The sequence below is a fragment of the Hemibagrus wyckioides genome, linkage group LG10 (assembly GCF_019097595.1).
Source record: "Hemibagrus wyckioides isolate EC202008001 linkage group LG10, SWU_Hwy_1.0, whole genome shotgun sequence".
NCBI classification, from domain to species: Eukaryota; Metazoa; Chordata; class Actinopteri; order Siluriformes; family Bagridae; genus Hemibagrus; species Hemibagrus wyckioides.
In genome coordinates, this window is record NC_080719.1 from 7895669 (window position 1) to 7902099 (window position 6431).

The following is a 6431-nucleotide window of genomic DNA, read 5'->3' on the forward strand; positions in this document are numbered from 1 at the left end:
GACAGATCACATTTATTTGACCCAAAAATATGTCCGAATACACAGAATACATTTACACACAAGTCTTGAATTTGATGTCGATGGCATATGTCGAGTGCTAATAATAGTCTCTAAACATGTCACGCTAATCAGTGGTGTTGCTGTATTCGCCCTCCACGTCCTCTGGCTCTGCTTAGCTATGCCATGCGAGTGTGTGGGCTGCTAATAGCATTCTGACAGGTGAAGGGAAACCTGCTGCCCCCCATGTGCCAGTCTGCAGACAAACACTTAATTGTCCCGGGTGCCAGCCATGCACACACAGTGCCATAATTAACAGGCTGCCAGCACAGTAATGCCAACCCTTCAAACCAGGGGCAGAGAGTACACTGACAGTTATTTCATGGATTCATATGCAGCGCTACAACAAACTCAAACTGTCCAGCTAAAAATAACTGACTATTCTCAGGAAGCTCGTGAGAATACTCTGTAGAGAATCCAACAGGATATGCATTACTAAGATGACTCACTCAGGCCTCTCAGCAGTCAAGAGGAAAGAAAAAGAAGGGGGGAACAAACGAGATGAAGGTGTAATTAATAAGTAGTCGTAATTCGTGTGTGGAGTTTAGTTATAGTCATAGACCCGCGGCAGAAGACCAGTTCAGAGCTGTGTGCACGGTCATTCATTAAGCCTCTGTGCTTCAGCTGGGACTGGCAAAAACATTCTCTCTCATTAAAGCTCTTTCTTCTGGGGTGCCTTCTTTGGCAGGAGCATAAAAACGCCCTCTCAAGCCACTGGAACACATCCTGAATATAATCAAGCTGCCTGCCGTACATCAGCTTAATTGCATTCTTGCCTGGACTATGTCACTTCATTCAGCAGGCTTCTACAGAAAAGAGGGCTGGTGACTCAAAGGCCATGCTCTGATTCAGTAATAGCTAGTCACAATCCTGCCTTGATGTCTGGAAATGACTCAGTGTGTTTTTGGAATTGAAGTATATTTGGTTTTCTCAAACTCGACAATGAGGAAAACATCTGTGTCTCACAACACGCTAACAATGGATTTAGCTCCAAGACAAGGATCCAATTGTATTTCAATGCATAATTCACGATTCAAGAGTTTCTTGTCATATGTACAGCAAACAGTGTGTTACACCATACAGCGAAATTGTTACTCTGTGAATCCTCCAGCACCCTAAGACATAAGTTAAGGACATAAAAAAAAAGAAAGAAGAGAGTACACAAGGTGTAAATTGAACTATTACAAAATTACTCGTAGTGCAAAATGCAAGAGACTGAAAGTATTGCCTGTATAAAGTGTACAGTGTGCGATATAACCTACAGACACTCATATGCAAAGTCCTGTGGAGTCCATGTTGCTCAATTGACCGCAAATAATCAATGGGGTGTGTGCTGTTATAAGACAAACAACCAATAATGAGGTGGTGTGATTATTTTCCATAACGGCCAGGAAGGTCCAGGAATGTTTTATTGCTTTTACACCACATCAATTCATTACAAATTAAATCAAAGAACATTACATACACAATGCTTTTTATTCAATGCGAATGTTGTGTAACATTTCCAAACCAAGCTGCTCTTATCTCTTTTATAATACCAATAAACAGCCTCTCTTTTATCTCTCTTCATGTTAGTAAGACAAAAAAAAATGTTTGTCATGTCTAGAAACTGGAAACCCTCTATCATTAAAGAACAGCTTTACTACTGGCTGTTACTAAAATGTTAAATAAACATTTCCACATTTCATCAATCAGACATTTTAAAAATCTGTTGATGTTGAGTGTTGGCTTTGAGTTGAAGGACTGCTAAGACTAGGAAACTTTCGGAAATGAATGAAATTATGAATATCAGATCATAGAAGCTTTGCCTGTTAACATCCAGCATTCTAGCTAGCGGAAATGATGAAAAATAATAATAATAAAAAAAACAAAAAAACAATGAATGCCAATGATGTAAAACTAACACTGAGGTGGATGCAATGATATTTAAGTTTCTACTGCTGTTTGTTGGACAGTTTGATATAAAAGATAATGCTAATTAAATGAATTAAGAGGATTACTGCAATTCCACAGCAGTATAATTGTGAATAATCCCGGTAAGAGGGCAAGTGACAGTGTAACACATTTATCTAAAATATGATGATAATACTTTGTGTGTATTAAATAAGAAAATTTTGCTTTAATTGACTTTAATGTTAGAATTTGATATAAAAGTTTAATTATATTATAGCTTGGTTGTGTCCCTTCCAAAATCTGAATGAAATCTACACAACTGACACAGAGTATAATGATTCAGGTCTTCTGTTAAACTTAAAACAGTTCCTTTTTATGAACGCTATGAAGCGTTATCTGTTGCCGAATTGTTTATGTTCCTGCATGAGAATTTATTTCCTGGATTTTAAATGAAAGTAGAATACTGATGGAGTAACTGAGGACCTGTACAAACAGCATAGGGAGAAGAATTCCTCTGTAATAATTATTTTAATATTTTAGGCTGAGAATATCTTCTGTGGTTCTGTCCTCCATTCACACTTTCTATCCATCCATCAGGCATGACTCCTCGGCCCAGGCCTTGCTTCCTGTAGTGTGAACAGGAAGTGTGGTGTGCCAAGGCCACGTGAGTGCACTTACTGACATTATCGCTTATTGTGTTCCAGCAGATATTATCTTCAAATTTCAAAGAAATAATGCTAAAAATAATTTAATAATAATAATAGCATTTATTATGACTGAAACTATTCTCTTTGTTAATGTTCTTCAGTGATCTTAACACGCGATGCAGACTTCTGAGCCAAGGCAGCTGACATAGGATATTGATACAGGGCTAATGAGTTACTAGAAAAGTTCCTGATGTTCTTCACATATAGTAAAATAAAATGATCATGAGTTAGGGATAGATACCCTCTTGCTTTCAATAGCTTGTATGCCCTTTTATAATGCAAAGTTAATATTATAAAAAAAACTTACCTGTCTTACCTTTAGACAATAGTGGAGAACATTAGACATTATGGTTGAAATGTCCTAATGCTCATTGTTCTTCAGAGACAAGGCACTGATTAAGCAGTGCAAGCCAACCAGACAACTCATCAAACCAGCCAACTAAACAATTAATCAACCAACCATAAATTATCCAACAAACCAACCAACCAATCAATTAATCAACTAACCAATCAACCACCCAACCAATCCTCTGATCAAACAATCAACAAACAACCAAACAACACTCCAATCACTAAACCAACCAACAAACCAGTCAACTAACTTAACAGTAAACCGATCAACCAACAATTTAACAAAACAATCAATGAACCAACCAATCAACAAACCAATCAATCAACCAACCAATCAATCAACCAACCAACCAATCAACAAAACAACCAATCAACCAACCAATCAACAAACCAACAAACCAATCAACAAACCAAAAAACAACCAACCCACCAATCAACAAACCAACAAAACAACCAACCAACCAATCAACAAACCAACCAACTAACCAATCAACAAACCAACAAAACAACCAACTAACCAATCAACAAACCAACAAAGCAAACAACCAACCAATCAACAAACCAACAAACCAATCCACCAATCAACACACCAACAAAACAACCAACTAACCAATCAACAAACCAACCAACTAACCAATCAACAAACCAACAAAACAACCAACTAACCAATCAACAAACCAACAAAACAACCAACCAACCAATCAACAAACCAACCAACTAACCAATCAACAAACCAACAAAACAACCAACTAACCAATCAACAAACCAACAAAACAACCAACCAACCAATCAACAAACCAACCAACTAACCAATCAACAAACCAACAAAACAACCAACTAACCAATCAACAAACCAACAAAACAACCAATCAACAAACCAACAAAACAACCAACTAACCAATCAACAAACCAACCAACTAACCAATCAACAAACCAACAAAACAACCAACTAACCAATCAACAAACCAACAAAACAACCAACTAACCAATCAACAAACCAACAAAACAACCAACTAACCAATCAACAAACCAACAAAACAACCAACCAACCAATCAACAAACCAACAAAACAACCAACTAACCAATCAACAAACCAACAAAACAACCAACTAACCAATCAACAAACCAACAAAACAACCAACTAACCAATCAACAAACCAACAAAACAACCAACCAACCAATCAACAAACCAACCAACTAACCAATCAACAAATCAACAAAACCACCAATCAACAAAGCAACAAAACAACCCATCAACAAAACAAACAACCAACCAATCAACAAACCAACAAAGCAACCAACCAATCAACAAATCAACCACCTAACCAATTAAGAAACAAACCATAAAACAACAAACAGATTTATGAAAAGATGTAATTTTAAGTCACTAAACATAGCTATGTAAAATATAACTGCTGAAATATGCACCTGTGTTTTACCAGCTGGCAAGGATAGAGGTTGATCTGGTCAGGACAGTAAACTATTTGGTGTCTCACACACACACACACACACACACACACCACCACATTGCTTGTCATTTCTCCAACTTCCTAACTGAATAAACTGTAATAACGTTTGAGAACTTCTCATTGCGTTGCTCATGTTATGTTGTTGCAACAATGTGTATATAGTGCTGTATTAGTAGTGGTAATCCATAAGTGATTTCCATCTACCATGAGCTAATTGCTAATAAACAATCCCATGCCAACATGAATAGGATTTCAGTATCGATTTAGTATAGAAAAATTAATACACTCGTTTAAAAAAAAAATTTGTTACCTACTGATACTAAACACTAGATACTAACTACAATCTCCAAGAAACAGTCTCACCTCAGAGTTGCTTTAACATTGAACAGATTACCACAGAACAAAAAATTAACTGGTTCAAAGGCTCAGTAGTCAGCGTTATAAAAGCACAGCCGATACCTGTGAGGATTTATCTATTTAATATCTTTATATCACTTAGCTCTAGTTTGTGTCAGCACTGTTCAGCCAAACAGAAAGCAGGTGTAACCACAAACCACATATTTCTACACAGTGCTTTAGATATTCAATCTCCGGTGACCTTATTTACAATATTAAAAATTGATGAACCATATGAACCATAGACATTGGGAAATAATTGCGTATTCCAGTCTGAAGTCAACATCACAATGAGATTAGTGCTCTCTTTGTCTCCCTTTTGGGTTTTTTTTTTTTTTTTTGACGAATCACCTACGTAGCACAAATATGAATATTTCATAATCATCCCTCAAGGACTATAGAAGGAACACATGATTATTTAATGGATGCCGGGGTTAAATGAGACACTCTCTGGAGGTGGGTCTTATCAGTTTGGTTTTTTAAGCCCACAGAGTGAGTATTAGTAAGGCACTGTGCTATTTATACTCACCTTTGTATTATAATCACTGTATGCACAGATGACACTGGTAATTGCACCTTCCTGACAGAGTCGCTTTCCATGTAATTATGGATGGTGTCTAAACATAACCACCCATGCCTAAAGCATTAGTAAGTGTGAAAGGAAATTCAATAAAGCTCGAAATGAGAATAGAAAGCCACTGAAAGGCTGCCTGAACTTTTATAGCTTTTGGAATTGGGACACTGCAAAAGCCTGGAAAAACAGGATAGAAGAGAAAAATCTGGAGCGTGTGCCATAGCTGAACAATGTGTCATCCGTTCACACAGTGTCACAAGCACATACTCTGTCATACAGTGACAGTTTAGTCACTCTGTTTTGCCATAGGCTTTAGGAAGTGAACAAAAGCATTTCTGTGGTCAAAAGCATGTTAAACAGGAAGAATGAGGAAAACAAATTGGCTCGGAGTTCACCTCAAGGGGGCAATGTTGTTCCAAGCAAAAAAAAAAAAAAAAAATAAGCACACGGATAAGGTTCATTCTTTCTATCTCTCTGTGCATGTGTGTGGGTGTAACGTTAGGTTTTCCCCTGATATTAAATTTCACCGAGAGGCATTGCATGTGAAAGCTGCTGTGTTGCGTATGCTGACCTCAGAGGAGGCCCTTTGTCTCAGTTGCTCTGGTCACATGTTAGTGGCTACAGTAAACGCGAAGCTTCCCACGTGATATGGGCCTCAGCAGTGACAAATCTCTCCCCATGTCATCAAATCCTCAGAGAAAATGAAAGCAGTGTCTTGCTGGGCGCCGTTGGCACTTACAGGCCTGACATGCTAATACCCATGGCTAAAGCATTAGGCTAATGGATGTGGTTCTCCTGTAAAAGTGCACATCTAAGGACTTTGAAGCCTTAGCTTTATGAATATACTCAAAGGGTGATCTTATAGGTCTGGGCTGCAAGATTTAACCCCCGACCTCTTATCCTAAATTACTTAGATAGTGGGAAAAAGGAGAGGACTGTAGGTGTGGAAATATGACTAATGGTTTGGTTGTATAACAAACTTTT